General features: G+C 34.1%; 1 protein-coding gene across 1 annotated transcript in view; it reads left to right on the top strand.

The window, feature by feature from the left end:
• Window positions 1-23,025, top strand: part of taf3 (TAF3 RNA polymerase II, TATA box binding protein (TBP)-associated facto) — an 84,516-nt gene that overhangs the window by 20,796 nt on the left and 40,695 nt on the right.

Below are 23,025 nucleotides of genomic sequence, written 5' to 3'. Positions count from 1 at the left end.
CGCTCAAGGTTCTACATCAGGTTATGGTGTAGGGGATATGAGACTACAATGGCTATGCACCTTACACAGTATAAATTGGCCTTGACGCACAAAAAATGTAACTACACGTCATGATGATGCAGAGTGGAATATGTGGGATTTGGCTGGCTAAGAAGTATTGTTGTTATGAGTGTGGGTGGGGCTAAGAGCCATGGGAGTAGATTGAGGCCACTGGCCCAAGTTTTTGACAAGCCTTGAGCTCTGGATGGATATTTTTGTTTTGTTTATTTGATAGTTAAGTTTGTTGAAGAGTCGCCAGTTCTTACCACTTTCTTTTTTTAATGAGTGCTAGTTTGAACTGTTACAGTAACACATTTCCGGGGTAACTCAAAACACTAGCAAGAAAGTGCCTGTGTTTAGAAACTCTACTGCCTACTAGAGTTTCTGAAGTTTATTGTAGAGAAACAACTACAAAATGCAGAAGTATAAATGCTCAGAAAGGCTATGTGGAGAGGATGTGCAGTGAGTCACGGCAATCACTTGACACTGTCAAAGTATCTTGGGTTCGATAAACTCACCTACCTAAAATATAATATAAATTAATGGCATTGTATATTTTTAATTCTTGTTCGTTATTCATTGACAATTTTTTAATCTAAATAATTATTATTGAACTTTTTTGTTAGTTTGATGCTCAGGAAAGTGTGTAAAAGTAAAGATAATAAATAAAAGTTAATAAAAAAATGATTAACTTTAAATTAAAGTTAATAGTTCATTTTTAATTGAATGTATTACTTTATTTATTGTTAGTTTATTTATTTTGTTTTTAAATTTCCAGTCCAAATGTTCACATTCTCTCAGGTTTCACTCAGAAATTAGGCCACTTTTCATTGAGATCTTCGTAAAACGCTTGATCCTCTGTGCTTTTTTTTTTTTTTTTGTCTTTTGTCACACTCCTATTCTTTGGGTTCTGCCGCCGCTCTTTCATTCTCTGTCTGAGGCAGTTTTGGGTTCAAACTTGATCCTCTTCGTAGCCGAACCGCTTGTGCAAAGTGTAAAGTCGTCAGATTCAGGTATGATCAAAGGCAAGCTTATATTATCTCTGCTTTATTATCATCATAGAAAAAAACTTAACCAAACACAGACCCAATATCTGATATTATATATCTGTATTGCTGTTTGTAATAACCTGAACATGCGTTAACCGTAAGAACTGACCCGGGTACAGTGTGAGAGTATCTTTATCTGCATTACATTTGTTAGCTATACATTTTCTGTGTGATTGGAGTTACTGGTTTTGAGTTGTAGTTATATTCATTGGTTATCTAGTTGAGATAAAATATATGAAAGTGTTGATATTATGAAAAAAACAACAACAAATTGAGTTGCTTGTTTATTTGTTTATTCAGTAATTGGCAAAGTGTGTAATTTTATTGCTATAAAATCTTTATACTTTTAATCACTCATATGTTTCCTCCATGCTGCTTATTAGTAGAATAGGTCCCTTAAAAGATGCAAATAAATCAGTTATGAAAGGGCACCTGAGGGGTAGAAAGGCTAAATATTTAAGTTTTATTAGTTTTTACTTTCTAAACAATGTTTTTAGCAATATTTATCTTGTTTTTTCTCATATAAATTCATGCATCAACATCTGTTTGACTTTTAGGCCTTTGGAATGTTTCTATTCTGTTAATTATTTGGACATAGCATAAATCATGCATTGATTATTTCAATTAGAGTATTAGGGTTCTTAGGCAAATGCTTTATTAAGGATTCCTTATTGAAAATCGATTGATATGATAAATATTAACACCTAGCAAAGATTATTTCATTTTGCAAATTCCATTTTTATTACTTAACAAATCTTTATTTATTCATTATATATTTCTTTTTGACTTTATTGTTTAGTACAGATTTCTTATTTGAATTTTGACATAAATTACTTATACTTCTAGCACACATGATATTGAATTTATTTATCAAAATAGTTTAGTGCATACAAATTTCCACTAGAAATTATGTATTTACATATAATATAATATAACTTTATTTGAAATTTCAATATTTGTATTAAGACTTAATGCATTGTATTTAGTAAATATTACTTGTACAATATAACAAAACAATTGTTGTTACATAAATAAAGATGCTAAACAGAATTTAGTTTAACCATATTTATTGTTTTATTTTCAATCCACTTAAATTTGTAAAACTTTTAAGTCAACTTAATTTGTGTTGGGGAAAACGGGAGGAATTGTTTGGAACCCAGCATTTTTGCAGTGTTATTTATTTATATGCATTTTTTTATTATTTCTTTATTACTTTATCTGCAGATGTTTTTTCTTATTTTTCTTCATTATCAGTATGGAGTGTTATTTTAATTAATATTTTTCCCCCTTTATGAATCTATCATTCAATAGCATTCATCATGAAATGAATGCCTTTAAAAAGTGAGCCACCTTATCCTCCTAAACCTCCAGCAGTACATCACCTGCCTTTAGATGGCACTCTTGCATCAAATAACCTCTTTTCCTCCTCTCCATCTATCTTTTTCCCTCTCAGTCTCTCTATCATTCTCTCTGCCGTCCGTCTGTCTCTCCAGCGCTCAAACACGTGTTGTTTTCTCCAGAATCTGTCTTTATGGTGTGTTTGTTTATCCAGAAGCATTCATTGTGTATGTGTTTGGTCATTGACCTGGTCTGTTGTCCTCCTTTGGCGTAGGCGTCATGTGATCATCGCTTCTGCCTTTTCTGCCATTCTGATATGAAAGAACCGTGACTCTGGCGGGAAAAATGCTGTTCGTACACTTGAACACCGCCTACGAAACGCTCACCCACATGAAGAGCAATAATGTGGGGTGATTCCTTAAAGTAACTGCCATGCAGTTACGCATGAGTGGGTTTTATTTCGACCTGTCACTCTTTATCGTTTAATGTTCAAGGCCTTTTCAGAGAATTTAATTGTTTATGCTGTGCCGTTTTTGTTGCAAACATGGTCTTGTTTTGCTAAATGTGTTACATTCTTGTTGGATGCTTGATACATTTGATGTTTGGACTGTGGACTGATATATCTGCGTATTGTCGGAAATTATAGGCCATGCGAGCCACAGAAAAGGGATTTTTCCATGCAGCCAAAACTCCATGAAAGTTATTTATTTATCATATACCACATTCTAACTATATTCAAGTTACCAACATTTCTAACATGCTTTAATTGATGACTTCAGTTTTAAAAAATTAAATTCACTTCAAATCTTGAGTTATTTTTTGTCATGTCTGTTTTTCCTCAAATCTTTTGGTTTTACCCAATCTTCAATATTTAAGTTTTATTTTTTCATTTAAAATGTAGTTTTACACCAAAAATGCAGTTTTCCACACAATTGTTTCATATTGACCTAACAAAAATGTATTTAACTTAAATTTTTTTTTTTACAAATTTAAGTGAATTGAACTTAAAACAATTAAATTGTTCCAAAAAAAAAAATCAAGAATTGTGTTTTTTCAACTCATTTTAAATATGTAGTTTCAACAAGCAGCAAAAATCATTGTTTTAAATGTTATATCTACTCTCCCTCTGAATCTTAAATCTGATACCTTAATCTTTTGGTTTTACTCAACAATGTTTTTTTTTATATAATTTAAATTAAAATAATAAAATTAAAATGTATTCTTTATATATATATATATATATATATATATATATATATATATATATATATATATATATATATATATATATATATATATATATATATATATATATATATATATATATATATATATATATATATATATATATATATATATATATATATATATATATAATTTTTAAAAAATATTTAATAAGATACTATAATTTTTAATAAACATCAGCCAGACTGCCACTAAATGACAATGAAACATTATTAAACTTTTTACAGTTTGTTTTTACATTTTTTATTTGAAACATGATAAAAGATACTTTATATAAATTTTACATGCTCTCTATCTATATAAAAAAAAATTCACCTGTCAATGACTCTTAATTGCATGACTCTTAATTTTCATGAGTGTAATTTTGTAATAATAAAAGTTTTTACATTTATTTAATTTTAATTACATTTAATTACATAAATGTTTTGTAACTTTAAGTGTTTTATTTACTTGTTAAAAATCATAGTAGCAAATGTAATAAAATTATATAGACGTGTATTGTTAAATCATATTTTGTGTATTTAAAAATAAAAAATGTGTTTATTTTTTATTAAGATTAATAATGAATACATTTTATGAGTTTACAAAATTTTTTACAAATGTATTATTTATTAAAATGTTCATTTCTAATCCAAAAAATTATTATTCTTAATATATATTTTATTTGTAAAAATCCACAAGTTCTGCTTTCCTATAACATTTGGATTTAAAATTAATTGTATCCAGTTGATATTATAATAATTCAGATAAATTCATACCATAATTATTCAAATATAATTGGTAACATAACGACACATAAACCACTGATAATTTAAACCTCAACTTAACTTTTCAAAGTTGTGTGTCTAAGTTCATCCCCAAATAATAAAAACTAGAATAAAGTAAATGAATCTCGAAAGATTATAATAGTTAGTTTTGGATCATCCTGATTTACAGTTGACTTTTGATTCCTGTGATGTTCATGTTTGTGTGTAAATGTAATGATATTAGCTTGTGTTTTGGTGGAGTCGGGGGCCCGCTGTGAGTGTTTGTGTGCCCAGACGCTGAAACTGCTGCTGTGTGTGTTGGGTTTGGTTCGTCCGGTGGAAGGGAGGGATAGGAATTTAAATCCTTCCCCAGAGAGAGTGACAGACCTGCGGGCTCAACAAAAACCTCTGCCCTCTGTCCCACAGCGCCAGGGTGGGTCACTGTTAACCTCAATGTGCGTGTATGTGTGTGTGCAGTTGGAAGAAATCTGCCCTCATATTTCTGGCTGGCAGCCTGTTGCTTCAATCAAAAAAGAACTTTTGCTGCTACTTATTTAAAAAGAGTCGAAACAACTCACATCTTTTTTTTTTTTTGGGGACAACTTAATTGTTTTATGTTTAGTCCACTTAAATGTGTTAAAGATTAAAATAACCCAAACGATTAGTGTTGACAAACATGAAATTGTTTGGTACTCAGCAAGTTTTGTTTATTAATTAATTGATTTTTTACTTCATTGTTGACTACAAATATTGTGATTTAACATTATTTGGAATTGTAATTATTGACTTTACAATAATATAGTAGTTTGTTGTTTACAGTATATATTGTTGATATAACCTTTAATAGGTTTATATGAGCTTTTAACATTCAGAATAGTTTTCTTATTCTTCTATTCTCCTATAGCTTTGTAAAAAAAACTAAATTCAGAATTAGTGAACGTTTGACGTTTAGAACTTTAAAGTTTATTTAATTAACCATTTCCAGCTGTTTTGTTTATTATTTCAGTTTTGATTAATTTATTTAATTTATTTGTTATTATTGTATTTATTGTATATGAATTAATTAATTATTAATTAATTATGTATTTATTTATTACTTATTAAATTTAGATTTGATTTAATATAAGATTAAAATTATTTAGTTATAAATATTATGTTATAATATACTTTTAATAATTTTTATAGAAAATAATTATTCATATTTTTAATTGTAAAAATTCCCACTTAACAAACTACTTCGATTTTTATTTTGTATATGTTGATTTTTATTTAATATAGATTTGTTTGTGACATTCATTAATAAAAATGCTTAACAATTGAAAATTAAAACTGAAATTATATGGATTTGTCATATAATATTATATATATATATATATATATATATATATATATATATATATATATATATATATATATATATATATATAAAGTTTCTTATAATCAGTTAAATGTCTGTTGAAGGAACAGTATAAACATATTAAGCAGACAGTCTACTATTACTCAAATGGACCATCAAAATAAAGTGTTACCATTTGTTCATATTTATATATAAATTTTTAATAAGTCATAATACATACTTAATTATTAATACTAAAATTATAGCAAAAACTTTCAGTTAAAAAATACATAAAAAATATAATTTTTTGATTAAAGTAATATTCACCATAGTGCTGAAGTCAACAAACTACTTCATCTTCAGATATAAAGCATCACACTCTAAAAGTGTGTTGTAGGACTTTTCTTATGGTTAAGTTCTGTAATTGGACACACACACACACACACACACACACACACACACACACACACACACACACACACACACACACACACACACACAGACGCACAGATACGGTGCTGCTGAAGCGTTTAGCAGTGCCAGGGAATTAGTGTGTGTTTATTGTGTTAGCAAAGAGGGAGTCTGGCTGAGCACTTAATGCCACCATAGGAAACAAGAGGTGGACGAGAGCAGCTTTCAAATCAACAGCTCACCACCAACACTTTTACTTATACACACTTCAGCTTGGTGGCTTGTTTGCTTGCAATATGGATGTTCACTTAATATTTGTGTTTGTATATGTTTTAATATGTTATTTTTATTTCTTTGATTTTAAAAACATCCTCTCTGTTTGAGGTTTTTGCTTTCTGAAGTAGATTTAGCTGTTTTGGATTTTGTTAGGCTAGAAATGTGAAGATATACAATGTTGTTATAAATTATAGACTGTAAAAAAAATAGACTGTTTTGCCAAATGTCTTCATATATTTGTATATGGCTTAGGTAAGTAAAAACAAATTTTCTGAAATGTTTTTTATGCATATTTATTACGCCATAAAGTACACCTACTATTAGAAGTTCCATAATTGACCATATTTGGATTGGTCGTGAATATTAATGAGCTCTGCACTGAAATGCAACTCTCACAGACGCACACATATACACAGAGCTTGATGTATGCTGAAAACGGACACTATAGTAATGCTTAATTTGTCAAAAAAGTTTTACCAAACAAAGTAGATGCCTAATTATATCTTTTTAACTTCTAACTCTATGGGTGCAGGTTTAATTTAGTTCTCTGTTATAAACCAATCAAAGTAACTTTAGCCTTGGTGATTTGACACGATTTAGCAGTCTACTTTTGTTTGTTGAAACACAAGCATCAAATTTAGCAATAAACACAAAAAAAATAACAAAACCTTCAATTAAACATACCCTATGCCTCTTTGGAGTGAAGCTGAATACATGTATAATCTGTCATTTATTTATTTTTTTGTGTCGTACTCACACTATGTACAGTTGTCTTGAACCAGGCCAAAGCACTCTTGCCCATCCCCCCCGTCTCCCTCGACGGCCTGCACTCACATTACATTCAGGCCTGGACACGCTTGCGTCAAGTTGCGGGCTCTGGCTCGTTTTGCACTCACACACAAGTGTACCGCGCCAAAGTCCAAGTGAACTGTGCTCAGGCACACCTCTTCCAACCAGGCCAGGGCTGGCCAAGTGAACCGTGCCTGAACCCGATTCAGAGTACTCGAACTTCTCAAACGATCCGGGAAATGGGCCTGGGCAAGGTTCGGATAGCATAGTGCGAGTAGGCCCTTAGGCTGTGTTCTCCTGATGATGTGACTGCTCATCAAGTATGGATGAACAACTTAAAGTACAAGCAAATGATGAGGGTGTGGCCCGTGAGTCATGTTACAGTCTGCTTTGTGTTCTGATTGGCCTTTGGTCCACCAGTGTTTTGTTACATGAGAACGAGAAGAACAAGGATGTTTCTAAGGTGCCTGTCCACACAAAGAAAACTACACTTTTTTTTTTCTAAATGGTTTGACTGTTTGTTCGCACAAAAATACAGTGCCAGGTGACTAAAACGGAAACTTTACGAAAACTCTGACCAGGATGAAGATTTTCGAAAACTTTGGGTGGTCGTGTCGATAATCATGTGGCCTCATGACGTCAGCATGTGTGCTGTTTTCTCCTTTTTGATTGGCCAACATGGCTGGGTTCACACCAAAAGCAGAAGATGGAAATAAGGCAAATTTCGCATATTCGCGGCAAATGCAGTTGCATATTTTGTGCTGTTAGCTCGTGGGACAGCAATCCACCTCTGTTCTCCCATTTCCTGTTTGATTTGTATACAATTTACTTAATGTAAAAATTCTTAATACTCCGTTTGGAGTCAACCCAGCATAAAAATCCCATTATCGCAGATTGTTGGTTCACCGTGTTTTTAATATGCATCACAATGCGTTTTTGTATTTTCATACGGACTGAGATATTTAGTTTTTTTTAAATGAAAGCGGGGAAAATCCTGTTAATAAAAATGCCTGTTTACATGTGGACATGATGTGAGGCTACTGATTTCTTGTTATTTGACTATGCCTAGATGCACCCAGATTTTCTTTTTAGGGCACCTTTAATACCTACATCGTTTTGTCTTCATAGCTTCAATGCGGCAGTCTTATGTTAATGGCCTCGGGTATAAACATCTAGAGCGGGATGTTTTGGTGGGAGCTCGACCCTGACTTCGAATTAGGTCCATTTTGAATTCGCACTCAACAAAGTATTGACTTTCACTGGGCCAATATAGGACTGTCATTCAGAATATTGGCAGACTGTAGCAAAAGATAATTACCGGCTGAGGTGAATGTGATATAAATGATCTGTCAGAGGACAGAATAAGGTGGTTTTGGGGAGGTTTGTCGACTCTCTGGAGTGAAGCTGGACACACACTTGTCCACCGCTAGAAATGACACTATCTAGATAATGGTGAAAGGTTCTTTCTGATGTATTTAGGTGCATGTTCTACATGTTATATCTGCATATGGTGGACATTGGGGTTATGTATTATATTGGGTAGAGATTGGTTTACTATATATGGCAATAATTTTGTTATGTAGGGATTTTGATCTGTGAGAATCTTTGAAAGGTATAGTTCAGTCAAAAATGAAAATTGACCATTCATTGATTCTTCCTACATGCTATTGAAGATCTAGGTGACATTTTTCGGTAGGACATTAAAGATTTGAAGCTGAATCTGTGGTCCTTGGTGATTAGTTTAATTCAAGTCATCTGATATTTAAAAATAAATGAAGAGTTCAGATGCAAAAACGTAAATGCTGTCTGAAATTTTCATCTAAAATGAGCATTTTAATCAGGCACCTGTGTGTAGGTTTAGTAATATGTCTTTTATGGCAAATAATAAGTCCTTTACATGGTCTTTAAAGTGAAATACCTCAACATAAATAAAGGAGGGTGAGAGAAATGTTCGTTTTCTATGGAAATTTCAGACGTCTTTTACAGGTTTTTGCATCTGAACTCTTCAAAGACCATAAAAGAATTTCAGAATTTTACTAGCTTAGTTCCAGCTGCTGGGTTAAAAAATGTAAAATAATGGCCGTTAAATTACAGAAATTTACTGTAAAATAACAGAGGTTGAATGACATATATTTCAAATGAAATAACATTTAAATTAAAATTAAAGAATTTTGTTCTAATTTAATGTCCATCACTTAACAGTAAATTTCTGTAATTTAACAGCTGTTATTTTATGTAAAATTACAGATTTTTTTTTTACAACGTACAAATAAGTCTAAATCAATCTCAATGACTATTAATGATAAAGGTCTTATGAAGTGAATCAATTAATCTCTGCAAGAAGTTGAACATTATTTGTGATAATATGATTATTAGCGTTAGACCATAACCTAAAATTAAACAGTGAGTGTGAGGTTCTGGTCAATTTCTCACGTATACACAGTCGCATATTAAAATATGAGGTGATGAGAGTAAGAAAGCACATTTTTGCACAAACATTTTTTCTTGTGATTGTCCCATATGTATGATTGGAAAAAATTACTCCTGCACATATATGTGCATCAACCAATCAAAACACTACCGAATAAAAAAGTGATAATTTGTGGTACGAGACATCCTTTTTATTGTAAGGTTTGTAACATTATTTTTCGTTTTAAATGGCAACCCACTTCACTTTCATAATCGCATTCAAATCATTCACTTTTAAAAAATTATTTCTGAAAATGTTATGTATATTAGAAAGATCGCATTACATATAGAATAAGGATTACTGAGGACATTTTCTTCAGAAAATGTAGTTTTCAAGTTGTTATTATATATTATTGTAAGAATATTTAAATCTGGTGCTTTAGTTTAAACAAATGTTTTTGTTTCTAAAGCTTATAGACATGACAATATGACATTTTTTGTGCGTTTATACACTTTTTTCGTAATTACTACATAAAGAGCTAAATATTTTACTACTACTTTGATAAAATTATTACATTATGAACATTTCATTATAACAATAGTTCAAGTTCAAGTAAGGATGTAATACAATAATTTAATACTTAATACATTATGCACGTTTTTTTACAATTGATGTGGTCATTACATATTGATTTGCTACAAACTGAACTTTAGATATTTTTCTAGAAATTGTACCTTTTTGATCAAACCCAGTCTGAACTGCATTTGTACAGAAGGCAGCGATTTAAAATGGCAGACAGACGGATGGAGAGCATACAGTGTAGACAGCCCGAGAATGGAGAGCGAAAGATTGGATGAGAAGATGGAGAGGAAAGGGAAAGACGGAGAGGCCTGCAGAATACAAACAGGGTTTTTCCATCTGGAGCGTTTGCCCTCATGGCACCAGCAGAGGCAAGGAAACACAGCTTAGATTAATGCGCTGATAGAGAGAAAGGGAGAGTCGGCAAAGGGAGAGAGATTGAGAGACGGCCAGAAAAACGAGTGTTCACGATTAATTGAATGACTTTTGGATTGAACTCGTGATGGACGAGTCTTCAAAACGAACAAACGGAGGAAAAACCAAGCGAAAGAACGATTGATGCGGTTTTATTTTTACAGCTTAAATGCAGTCTAAGTGGACCTGATATCTCACACTTGCATCGACCGCTATGAGATATAAATAGTCAAACTTCGTTCGTCACCGAATTTGGCGAAACCCAATCCATGTTCTCGGTATCTGGCTTTGTTATATAGCTCTGTTACTTACTTGGCTTGTAACAAATGTTGGGAGATGTGGCTAAAAGACAGCAATATGCCCACGTGGCATTATCAGTTATCGCTGACTGGGTTTCTCTGTGGCCTGTAGCTCATCGCATTCCAGGCACAAGTTGATCGACTGCTGCTGAAACGCGAGAGAAGCCGATAAACGTGTTCACATCTACTTGCGCTGAAACGTACCCTAAGACGTAGCCACTTGTGAATCCTAGTCAAGCGGTGCGGATAAATTCTGCATTGAGGATTTGTGGTGTGGATTTTTTTTTCATAGGGTTAGTTTTAGAGTTAGCGTTAGCATCAAGATCAGTGTTAAGAAGATTTTGGGTATGCACATTGTGAATGGCATGAAAAACTGAGGTACTCATGTACTGTTTGTGTAGTATGCAATAATGGCAAGTTATTGGCAAAATATACCTGCATAATCTGCTGCATTAGCTTAAATGTGCTAGCTACAGATACTGCTTACTATGCGTTTGACCTTTAGTTGTTTTAATGTGAAGTGACTTCGACCTTTACACCCATTTAAAATGAACATTTAAAAATTGGCCAAACTGTTATGAATTCCAAGTACTACTTGTAAGCACCAAAAGTCATTATGTGTCAAAATACTACTTTGGTGTAAAAAAAATTAGACAATACAAAAACAAGTAAGTACAACCTAGACCAGGGCTGCCCAAACTCGGTCCTAGAGGGCCAGTGTCCTGCAGACTTTAGCTCAAACTTGCCTCAACACACCTGCTGGAAGCTTCTAGTTTGACTAATAACAGAATGATTAGATGGTACAGGTGTATCTAATTTGGGTTGGAGCTAAGCTCTGCGATTGGGCTCCTCTGACCGACAGTGGATGAAATGTGGGGGAAAAAAAAAAAACTTCAGAATTTGGTTTCAAAGTAACTTTTTTTGTTTATTTTGTTATTTTCTGACTTTTTCCTTACCTGATTGCTTAGATTTTTTTTTTGTTTGCTCACTGTTGGATCATTATTTATTATTATTTTGCCCTCATGTTTTTATTTCTTGCCATTTTAAAATTTTTATTTTGTTCTTGTTTGCACTTGCTTTAATTGATCAAATGCTCACGCAATATTTTTTTTAAACAGACAAATGTTAAGATGTTTGTCTATACACATTTATTATTAGTTTAGACATACATATGTTAAGATGCTTAGAATCTTTGTTAAATTTTTGTAAAATTACACTTAATGATTTAACGGTTATAACTGGATCTGGATGCCAATATCAGATAAATTTATTATTGTTTTTTGCCTCTGCTTACATTTGTTAATTTATTTGCTTCAATGTTTGCTTAATTTAAATTGCATATTGTAGCAAATATAATATTTTTTTTTCATTATTCCGAAATGAAAAATGCTAAATCAGCCTACTTGTCATTGATCTCAAGATAATTACTGGATGATGTTGTTGATATCACCAGTGAGGTCATTACAACAGTATAGTGTACATTTTAATACATATTTGTAATAAATAGTTCTAATTAGGGATGCTCCGATCGATTGGCCGAAGATCGGTATCTGCCAATGATCACATTTAATGACTCGATTGGTACACGCCAATCTGGACGATCTCATGAACTGATCGCAAGGGTTTGTTAATGAGTTTACAAGCAGAGGAAGATGCACGTGTGCTCCCATATATTATAACTAGCAGCGGCCACAACTCATGAGGAGGTAAATGATGACTGGAAAAAAAAGCTGGGTGGAATTATTAGATAAATAAAGCTAAAAAAAAAATTATGTTAACTTTTTCATACTCTAAACTTTTTCTTGATTGACACTCTTTAATTATTTACAATGTTTCCAAATTGCTTTGTTTGTATTTTTTTTTTTACCAATCTTTATGTCTGTGTTATATTATTTTCTGTAACGCTACTTCTTGGCCATAACATGTTCACACCTAAATGCTTATTAGAGACATGTTTAAGGGATTATATGCAGCATTCTTATCTCATTATTTTAGGTAAGGCAAAATCTTCACTTGGGTATTAGAAGAAAATGTGCTTTATGCATTATAATGCTTGAAGCATTAGAATCAGTATTCGGTATCGGCCGATCACCATAAGGAATGGGTACTCTGTGTCAGCTGCAAAAATCCTGATCAGAGCAACCCTATTTCTAATGGATTTATTTTCATTGTACCTGCATACTTTTGTTAAGTGGATTATTTAGTCAGTTGTTTGTTTAATTGTTGTTTATAATTATTGTTTATGCTTGGTTCAGATACATTATCTTTATTATCTTTATTTTCTTTATTTCTTTCTTTCTTTCTTTCTTTCTTTCTTTCTTTCTTTCTTTCTTTCTCTCTGCAGTATCAGGAGTATAGTTATCAGATGTTATATCACGCTGTAATTCTGTTGTTGATAAAGTGTTTGGCCCTGTGCGTGTTGTGCTGCTGTTATCATGAATCACATGAGCACTTGAGAGTGTGTGTGTGTATGAGTGTGTGTGTGTTATCACTGATCAGAGCGAGGTCGTCTAGGCCATGTGTTGCTTTATATTTCATCATCTTAGGCTTCTTATCTACTGTTGCCTCCACATAAGCAAGCCCCTAATTCTGTTTTACCACTGACATACACACAAACACCCCACCTGCAGAAACGCACATGGATCCCTGTTATTATTATGAGTGGCAAGGCGAAAAGAAATCAAGTGATCACATCGGTTTTTGAGTATATTTCATCCTAAGATCATTTTTAGCAAAATGTCCTCTGCTTTTAGATTGACCAACGCTCCCTTAGATGACATAACGGTGATGTTTCTCTCTGAGGAAAACACTTGCACGGACACACAAACACGGACACAAAGTTCCCAGACAGAGTGTGGCCCCATGTTGACCTGTGTTGCGCCGTTTATCTAATAACATAATTTAAGGGATTTCCTGAGCGGGCCGAGGAGTGCAAATCCCTACACACACGCACACACACACACATGCAGGGTTGTTCATGAACTTCCAAGTCTGTATATTGTATTATGTCCTGAATGACATGTATAAAGTGTGAGGCTGTAATGAAATTATCTTTGTATGTTTGCGAAAATCTGTGTGTATGTTTGAGTTCACTTGAGAAACGGTTTGCAGTTGGTTCTGACCCAAACTCTTTTTAGGTGGTATATTAGAATATTTCATTCTGTTTCCCCATTAATAACATTTTAAACAAGCATATGATTTGGAGTTCTGAACAAGGTTGTTCCATGTACTTCTACTGGGTTAAAGTAAAATTTGTTGTCAAATCGAACCGTTTTTTATGTGCATAACCAAAATTTGCATAAAAATAAGTGGATGGAAACGTAGCTACAGTTAAATGTTACTGTCATAGACAGTAATTATTAGGGATGTAACGGTATTGTAAATACCGTCATACCGCAATATTAATTTTTTTTCGATATTACCGTAGTCGCATGACTCGGTAAAACTATAGGTCTTCTGAGAAAATTTGCTCAGGCGAATGAAGCGAACGGGAGGTAGCGGAAACTACTATTCCCATCAGCCCAGGCTCGGCCATCATCCCTTTAGTCTGTTGTCGCTACAGATACAGTAATGCGGAAATGGAGTGTGCTGCTAGAAGCGGGGATCAAAAAGAGCTGGAAATGATCGAACTTGAAGTGGGTGTTGTCGCCGCACGCGTACTGAATAGCGGTGTTGTCGCGCGCGTACTGAATAGCGGTGTTGTCGCGCGCGTACTGAATAGCGGTGTTGTCGCGCGCGTTCTGATCAGCTGTGTTGTCGCGCGCGTTCTGATCAGCTGTGTTGTCGCGCGCGTTCTGATCAGCTGTGTTGTCGCGCGCGTTCTGATCAGCTGTGTTGTCGCGCGCGTTCTGATCAGCTGTGTTGTCGTGCGCGTACTGAATAGCGGTGTTGTCGCGCGCGTTCTGATCAGCTGTGTTGTCGCGCGCGTTCTGATCAGCTGTGTTGTCGCGCGCGTAATGTAAAGCGGGGAGGGGGGGTTGAGCGCGCATACTCAAGAGCGTTGTTGTCGCGCGCCTACTGAAGGGCGGGACGGAGGGTCTGTCGCGTCGCGGGGGCACTTTTGATCATTTTGGAAGGGCACTTTCTATCCAAGACTAAAAAGGGCATGTGCACTGCACAGGTTGAGCCCTATGTGTGCACATGCCTGCAAGTTGGGGAATACGACTAATAACAGTCATGGGGACTGCAGAAACACAGCACACAGTTCAGATTGATGCAGACATGAGACCTCTATCTCACTCATGGCTTGTCCTCTCAAGTCGGGGAAAGACAATGCACAACGTTACCCACTGCTGTCAACCTGGGCCAAGTCATATCTCTCTGTCCCAGAAACCTCAGTCCCAAATGAGAGGGTTTTTTACTGTTGCAGGGGACATTGTAAATGCTCAGAGATACCAGCTTTTATCAGATTATAGTTATATGATAATTTTCCTTAAAACCCGTCTCTATCTAAGTGAGTGAGTGATTGATTAAATGTTGAATGTGATGAGTTTTCAACAATACTAAATTGAAACTTTATTTTTTACATGGTTTAATGATTTTTTTGTTAATAAAATTGAAGCTCCTGTTTCAAAGCTTACAGATAGATGGCTAATTTGTATGTCATTGACACTTTTGGCACTTTTTTGGAGTATTTTCATAAGTTTTGTTTTTTCCTGTAAATGATTCAATAAATACTGTACCGTGACATTCATACTGAGGTATTACCGTACCGTAAAATTCTGATACCGTTACATCCCTAGTAACTATGTTACTGTTTGTCTTAACAACTGAATGTTAAGACACAAACAGAAATTTGACAGGTTCTTTGCGCTAGTAAAGTGATTTGAAAACATGCTCCGATCTGCTTATCTAATGAATGAAAAACACATTATTGTTGACGAAAAGGACGCAATTAAAATATTGTCAAAAGAATAAAAAAAAACACATTTTGCTGTAATTCACTGCATTGTACTGCTCATCGTTTATTAGATTAGTGGACCTGTCAGGTTTCTATTTGTGTCAAGATATTTTCATGACTAAATGAACACTCCATCCAAATATGTGACAATACAGTTGGGTTGAGATTCCAAACAATGATACAAATGGTGTTGGAGTTAATATGAATAATTCTCTGGAGCGTAGGTCTCAAACAAAATTTTTAGAGGGCTGTAGCTCTGCTCACTTTTGCTCCAACCCTGATCAAACACAGCTGATCCAACTATACAGTAGAAGGTGTTCATTACTCTTTTAAACACCTCGATTATTTGGATCAGCTGTGTTTGATAGGGTTGGAGCAAAACTGTGCAGAGCTGCGGCTTTCCAGGAATTAAGTTTAATACTTTAGAGAAATATATGTGGGATTTCTGTTTCTCTTTTCTCTGAAGGATACATATTAAAGTAGTATTTATAAGTATAGCGCTGCTTTGTGTACACCTGTAGCTCTGGAACCACGATATTGTCGCTGTTTGTAAACAACACCTACTGGAAGAATGGGATTTTGCATCTCATTCAGTTTTTCTGCTGTTTCCTTCAGATGTTTTATGTAGTTCGCCGGTAGTTTCGCAAAACTAAATTCTATCCATTTTGTTTTTACTCCAGATTTTAAAATGATTCATTATTCATTATTATTAGGCTAAAAACCATACTTCGTCTTTGTATGGATAGTAATTTAAAATGGATTGTTTGCCAATAATTTTAAATGGAGAGAGCAAAACGCTTTACTTTGTTTATATAAAGATATTTTTCTTTAATTTGTGTAACTTTGTTTGATTACATTTTATTTAGCTTTCTTATATTTATTTATAAACATGAAATGAAATCGAATTGAATCATGTGTTCATTGGACCCCTGCATCTAGGCCTGTCGCAATACTTAACATATTTTTCTAGTTCTTCTTTCCTTGCACTTTTTTGTTAACATTTATTATTATTATTTTACTTGGTTAGGATAACATTAGGGCTGAACAATATATTGTTTAAGCATCGATATCACAATGTGTATATACGCAATAGTCACATCGCAGGATTAGGTAATTTATTAAAGAATAAAAGATGAATATATTTTCAAATATTGTAAAAAAAAATATATATATATATATATATATATATATATATATATATATATATATATATATATATATATATGTGTGTGTGTGTGTGTGTGTGTGTGTGTGTGTGTGTGTGTGTTAGCGTGTGTTTGTGTGTGTGTTTGTGATATAAGATGTATTTTTATGATAGCAGTAACTGCATAATTACTTTTGCAATGTCAAAACAGACATTATAACAAGCTTATTTGTATAATAGCTATCAATAAAAACAATTAGTTTTAGTAAAAAAAAAAAAAGGACAGGGAAAAGTCACAATTCTGACTTAAAACTTTTTGAACTACACACCAGAACGCACATGAAAACATTTTCACTTTTAATTTAACCTATTTCTCCCAAAGTTAGTACAATCCAAATTCCAAAATAAGCACAACGAACTCTAACATGCGTTGGACGCCCAACACTAGCTGACTGTAAAACTCATTTTCATATTTCTGTGCGACAGCAGACATGTGGAAGGGAGCCACTCCAAGTCAAACAGGAGAGCAGGCTGTTTAGACTGCATTAATTCCCTTGACGAGCTTCCAAACCAGCCCACTTAAGGTTATTAAGGTCTATAAATACCGTGTTACCCTCGTTAAGATACATAATTGCTTAATTTACATTTCACTTCCTCCCTGAGAAAATCGGAAGCCATTACACGATTCCCAAAAAAACACCCATCCCCTTGATTAAACCGTTGACCGGATCTGTCCAATCAGCTGCTGAGCTCAGCATCACCATAGGAAACTCCTGAGAAAAAACATAGGAACACAAGGAGGGACGAAGGGCGTCTTTTGTAATGGTTCAAGCAGACAAGTCTGTAAATGTGGTTTTGTTTTGATTCAGTGTTGCATATGAGTAAAGGAGGATACATAAGTTGCACATTTACAGGGAACAGAGGGCATACATAATATGACTATCATGATAAAAATGATGATTAAGTCGAATACATACCTAAAAATATGGATTAAATTATTTAAAAAATCTAAATCATATCAAATTCTAATTTTGTAAAAGCATTTTATGTTTAAAGACGTTGTTTTATAGTTGACAAAATCATTGTCATTAGCAAGAATTAATACTATGTCTACAGTAAACATGATATTTGTGACTTAACTAAAAACAATATAATCCTCTAGGGTTGCAAGTAGGCCTGTCATAATATCTCATTTTTGTTGTACGATATATTGCACCAACATTTACACCAATCCAATCCCTAACAATCCATTACAATAAAACTTTTAACAAAAGGTTTTATTTATTAACACTGATTACCAAATGGTTTAATTATCTTCCTCACAATAACTTTTGATAAAAGTTATGTTTATAGCTACCTGGGGAGGACACTGACCTGAATACAAGTAGTTTTTTATTTTATTTGAAATTTTTCATTCAACCTCTGTTATTTTACAGTAAATTTCTGTAATTTAACGGCCATTATTTTACATTTTTTTACATTATTATAATTCTAACATTTTCAAGTATTTTAAAATAAAAGAAGAAAAAAGGTGTGTGTATAGTAATAGCTTGTTTATTTTGAAACATTTAAAATATACAGCTAAGAAATGGCTCAATTAGAATTTTTTTTAAGGGCATGTGAGTAAAATTTCCACTAGCCCAACTGGGCCATTAGAAAAATAGTTAGTGTTTAGCCCTGTATAAGTCTAGAATTGAATTCATAATGTTTTTAAAAAGTTCTTAAAAGTTTTCCATTTTACATGGTGAATCCTTCAAAAATTTTTGCAAATATCTACACCTCTAGTATACAGCTGCATCAACGAATCGATTAAATCGATAAAAATCCATTACTAAAAGTGTTAGCAACGAATTTCATTATCGATTCGTTGTTTCGCGCGACACGGAGACGTTTGATTTTAAAAAAAGAACACTTTAGCTCAGTGCGAAGCGAAGTAAACATGGCCCCTTTCTCTCTCTCGCGCACTGATACAAAGCTCAGTGCCTCAGAGACAGGGATGATGCGAATCACTACAGAATCCTACTTTTGTTCCATTTGAAGTGAGAACCGTAAAGTTGCTGGTGTCTTGTGTCTGGCGCTGAGCCAGAAAAAGGCGGCGGGCTTAAGTTGGTTTTGTTTTCGGTATTCCTGACACATTCAGTGATACGGCATTAACTAAAAAAACTCTTGCCCTAAAAAGATCTAAACTATGTTTCCTACAAAAAGACAAAGTAGGTTATGTTTTACAGCTGTCTTTTTTTTTTTTTTTTCGCTTGATAATAGGAGCACTGCTCCGTTTAAGTAGTCGCAATTTGCGCTGAGCCAGAGAGAGGTTGCACAGAGCAAAGCTCTCAGTAAGGGACCGTCGGAAAAGTGCTTCTTTTTTTTTCCTTTTAAAAAAAAACCAACTTAACTCTGCTGAAAGATGTGTCCTATTATCACAATTATGCTGCGTTTTAACTGCCTAATACCTCATTTATGTTTTAAATATGTAAATACACACAAGTACTAGTAAAACAATACATTTAGAGTTGGTAAAACACACAAGGAAGTCTAACAATCCATTCAAATATAATTTGCCGAGGTGTTTATTCATATCAGATACACAATACTCATAGAGAAGCGTAGATTTAACCTTATAGTTACTTTTACTAAGTTCACCAGCCACTCACTTGCATGTATTTTGGGAGTAACTTATAAATGTACTTGCTGAATCCTGCATGTTCTGCTTTTTATAAATAAGGCAGCGGCCGCAAGTAAACATAGAGACGTCCATCTCACGTTATAGATCACAATTACTTACACGCTTATGTGAATTGGAATATCAGGTAGTTCATGACATGATGAGCAAGCTTGTGAATATGTTGAATTAAAACAGAAAAAACTAAATAAAAGTCATACATCACTGTTGTGGCTGCGGTGTGTCATGAGAGACAAACATGATGCGTCGCCACAAAACATTAAGGGTGAATGTTGGACTTTATTTTTCATGTGTAGTCATGTATAGCTGCACTGCAGAAAACTTTTCTTTCTTAGTCATTTTGTCTCGTTTCCAGTTGAAGTGATGAAGTGATGCTGAAAACTTCTGTTTAACATTGTATCTTATTAAGATAATTTTTCTTACCCCATTGGCAAATAATTTAGCTTGTTTTAAGCAAACAATCACTTAATTTAATGGTTAAGTGATTTCTTATGCTATTTCATTTGTCAAGTATTATCTTCATTTAAAAACATTTAGATATTTGGATTGAAAACGGGGGAAAACTAGCTAGTTTATTATTATTACTATTATTATAACAGCTCAGGGATGAGCTTTTTTGAATGAAGGGTTGGAAATGAATGCTTTTCTTGGTTTATTTGTTTTTATCCGATTAATCCAAAAATAATCGACCGATTAATCGATTATTAAAATATTCATTAGTTGCAGCCCTACTCTTAATATCCAACCAAGGAAATATGTGCCATGGGCTACATTTTTGAGAACTGAGAAATATAACCCTGGAGTGCGTCGTCTTGCAGGTTTTGTTTTCACAAATCCACTTGAGGCTGGAGTGTACATTTTTGACAATCTCAAATACATTACCGAACACATTAGGTGCATCCCAAATTGCATACTAATACACTTTTCTAAGCCAGTAGTTTCAATTTAGTAAGTAGTGTGTTCACACTGAATACTGTAAAAAGTGCACTTTAATTACCCTCACTTATTCAACCGTTAAAAATAAGTGTGGAACGATGAACAATACACGCACTTAACAGCTGCTGATTTGCTCACAGAGCAGGAGGGTCGGAGCCATTGAGCGCTCATGTTGGATTACATTATATATTTTGGATTGTGAAAGCAGAATTCTCCTATTCTCCTATTCAGATTATGTCGCCTCCCTATGGTGAATGCAGTTATACTTATGACAGGTATTATTTGGTACTTTTAGTATACCCTTTCCAGCTGCAACCCATCTCTGGGAAACATCCATACACACTCGTTCACACTCATACACTACGGACAATTTAGCCTATCCGATTCACCTGTACTGCATTTCTTTGGACTGAGGGGGAAACCGGAGCACCCGGAGGAAACCCACGCAAACGCGGGGAGAACATGCAAACTCCACATAGAAATGCCAAATGACCAGGCTGAGGCTCGAACCAGTGATCTTCTTGCAGTGAGGTGACAGCACTACCTACTGGACCACCACATCGCCCTTTTTGAATTTATGCCTCATTTATGAGTAAAAAAAAAAAAACTATCACACATACTATGCTGTTGAGTGTGTAAGTGTATATTGTGCCATTTGGAACGCAGCTATTTTCTCATATGTGCCATTCTTCTTAAATCAACTAGAGGCCACTGTGTGAATTTCTGCCAACATCAGCGTCAATTAATCAAGCCGGTCAACTTGTTTGTATAATATATCAAATTGATATTGACTGACCCGCTCGCTGCCTTACCTAAACCCAACAGATACTGTTTTCAAAAGCAAACTAAGAGAGAAAACCATTGTGGCAGCATAATTCTACCAAGACCTCACATTGCTTTTTTGGATTTGTTTTACCTGGTTTCTGGAACCATCCTTTATCTGACTCAAACCCCAGTCCGCTCTGCTGGCACCGTTCATGGTGAACTACTGACCAAAATATTGCGATAAACGATGGCATAGTCGTTGGTAGTGAATTCATTATTTCTGAATAACAAATTAATATTTGTAGCCTACCATTTCTACTACCTGACCTGCATGGTCTTTGTTTTACCTGTAACCAAATCATAAATAAATAAAGTTGCACACAAATTACCACCTGTCAATCACTTTTTTCACGGGTCTCTGGCATAAATAGGCAGAGTTATCTGTGTCATTATAAGGGCATCGACAAACTGGGTTAGTAAAAAAACGTGGACAACTAACTGGAACCAACCAACCAACAGTATATGAGGCGTTGACTTTTGACCTAACCCTACCCTGTAGCATTCGTTGTTCACACAAAACACCTTCATATGTACCTACAGGCACACATTTCTCGATTCACAAAAATGTAGCCCTGTGTACATATTCCCAATGAGCCTTACTATTATAGCATGCTTTCTTAACTCCTGTTTTTATATATTGTTAAATATTAGTTCCATGTTTATTTTGTTATATGGAGACCTTGAGATGCTAGCTACCAGTATGCCAATGCTTGAGTCTTTCATATCAAACCATTAAACAGAATAGAAAACAACTTTGCAGAATATTAGAGCCTTTATGCTTGTGGACAACCACATTGACCCATCCTTGTTCTCACTCAGAAACCACTACTGCAAAAATCGGAGAAAAAAGTAATATCTTCAGTATATTTTTCTATGCTTTTTGGCACGTTTGAGCAAATTCGGACTCTCAGTGTCACTGTTTTGCACCAAAAAGTAAAGTTCAGAAGGCTGATTTGACATCTGAAGTGAACTGGAACAGAGCAAGTGCCTTCTGTGAAATATTTGGACCGCACAATTGTGCCGACGGCAGCACAACTGTATTTTTGTAAGAGTAAGCACCCAGTCTTTTTAAGTTCAGCCCCTCATCTTAAACGCACTTTTAATATATTGGGGTTTTCAGATTGAGTTGCGTCTGTCTCAAGAGCGAGGCTAGTTTGGGATTAGATTCCTCCCTAACTGAGATTGAGAAGCTTTATTTTACCGCCTGCCTCTTAATATGTCCACCTAGCAGTTTTTCTGATTTTAGAAAATAAAAACAAATTGAAAAAAAATGAATCTTAAAAAGGCAAGAATAGGAACGACATATTTGCATGCCTCGCTCTATGATGGGAAAAATAAGTGGCATTCAAGCTTTGTTCTTTTATTATTAGTCTTATCGATTTTTGTGTGTGTATGTGTGTGTGGTGAAAGTTAGAGTTTAAAAGACACCAAATTAAAGAAAAGAAAAACTAATTCTGACAACCTCAAGAGAAGCAATCTTCTTAAAATATCAGATAATCGGTCTTTTATTATAATGACAAGATTAGTTTGGATTTTAAATGTCATGTGGTGGAACTTTCCAAAAATAGTCGGTATTCAAATAAATATTTCAAATGGTAGAATACATGTG

Source organism: Danio rerio, chromosome 4 (genome assembly GCF_052040795.2).
Source record: "Danio rerio strain M-AB ecotype USA chromosome 4, GRCz13ab, whole genome shotgun sequence".
NCBI lineage: Eukaryota > Metazoa > Chordata > Actinopteri > Cypriniformes > Danionidae > Danio > Danio rerio.
Note: the sequence above shows the minus strand (reverse complement) of the source record. Positions and strands in the feature narration are given on the sequence as shown.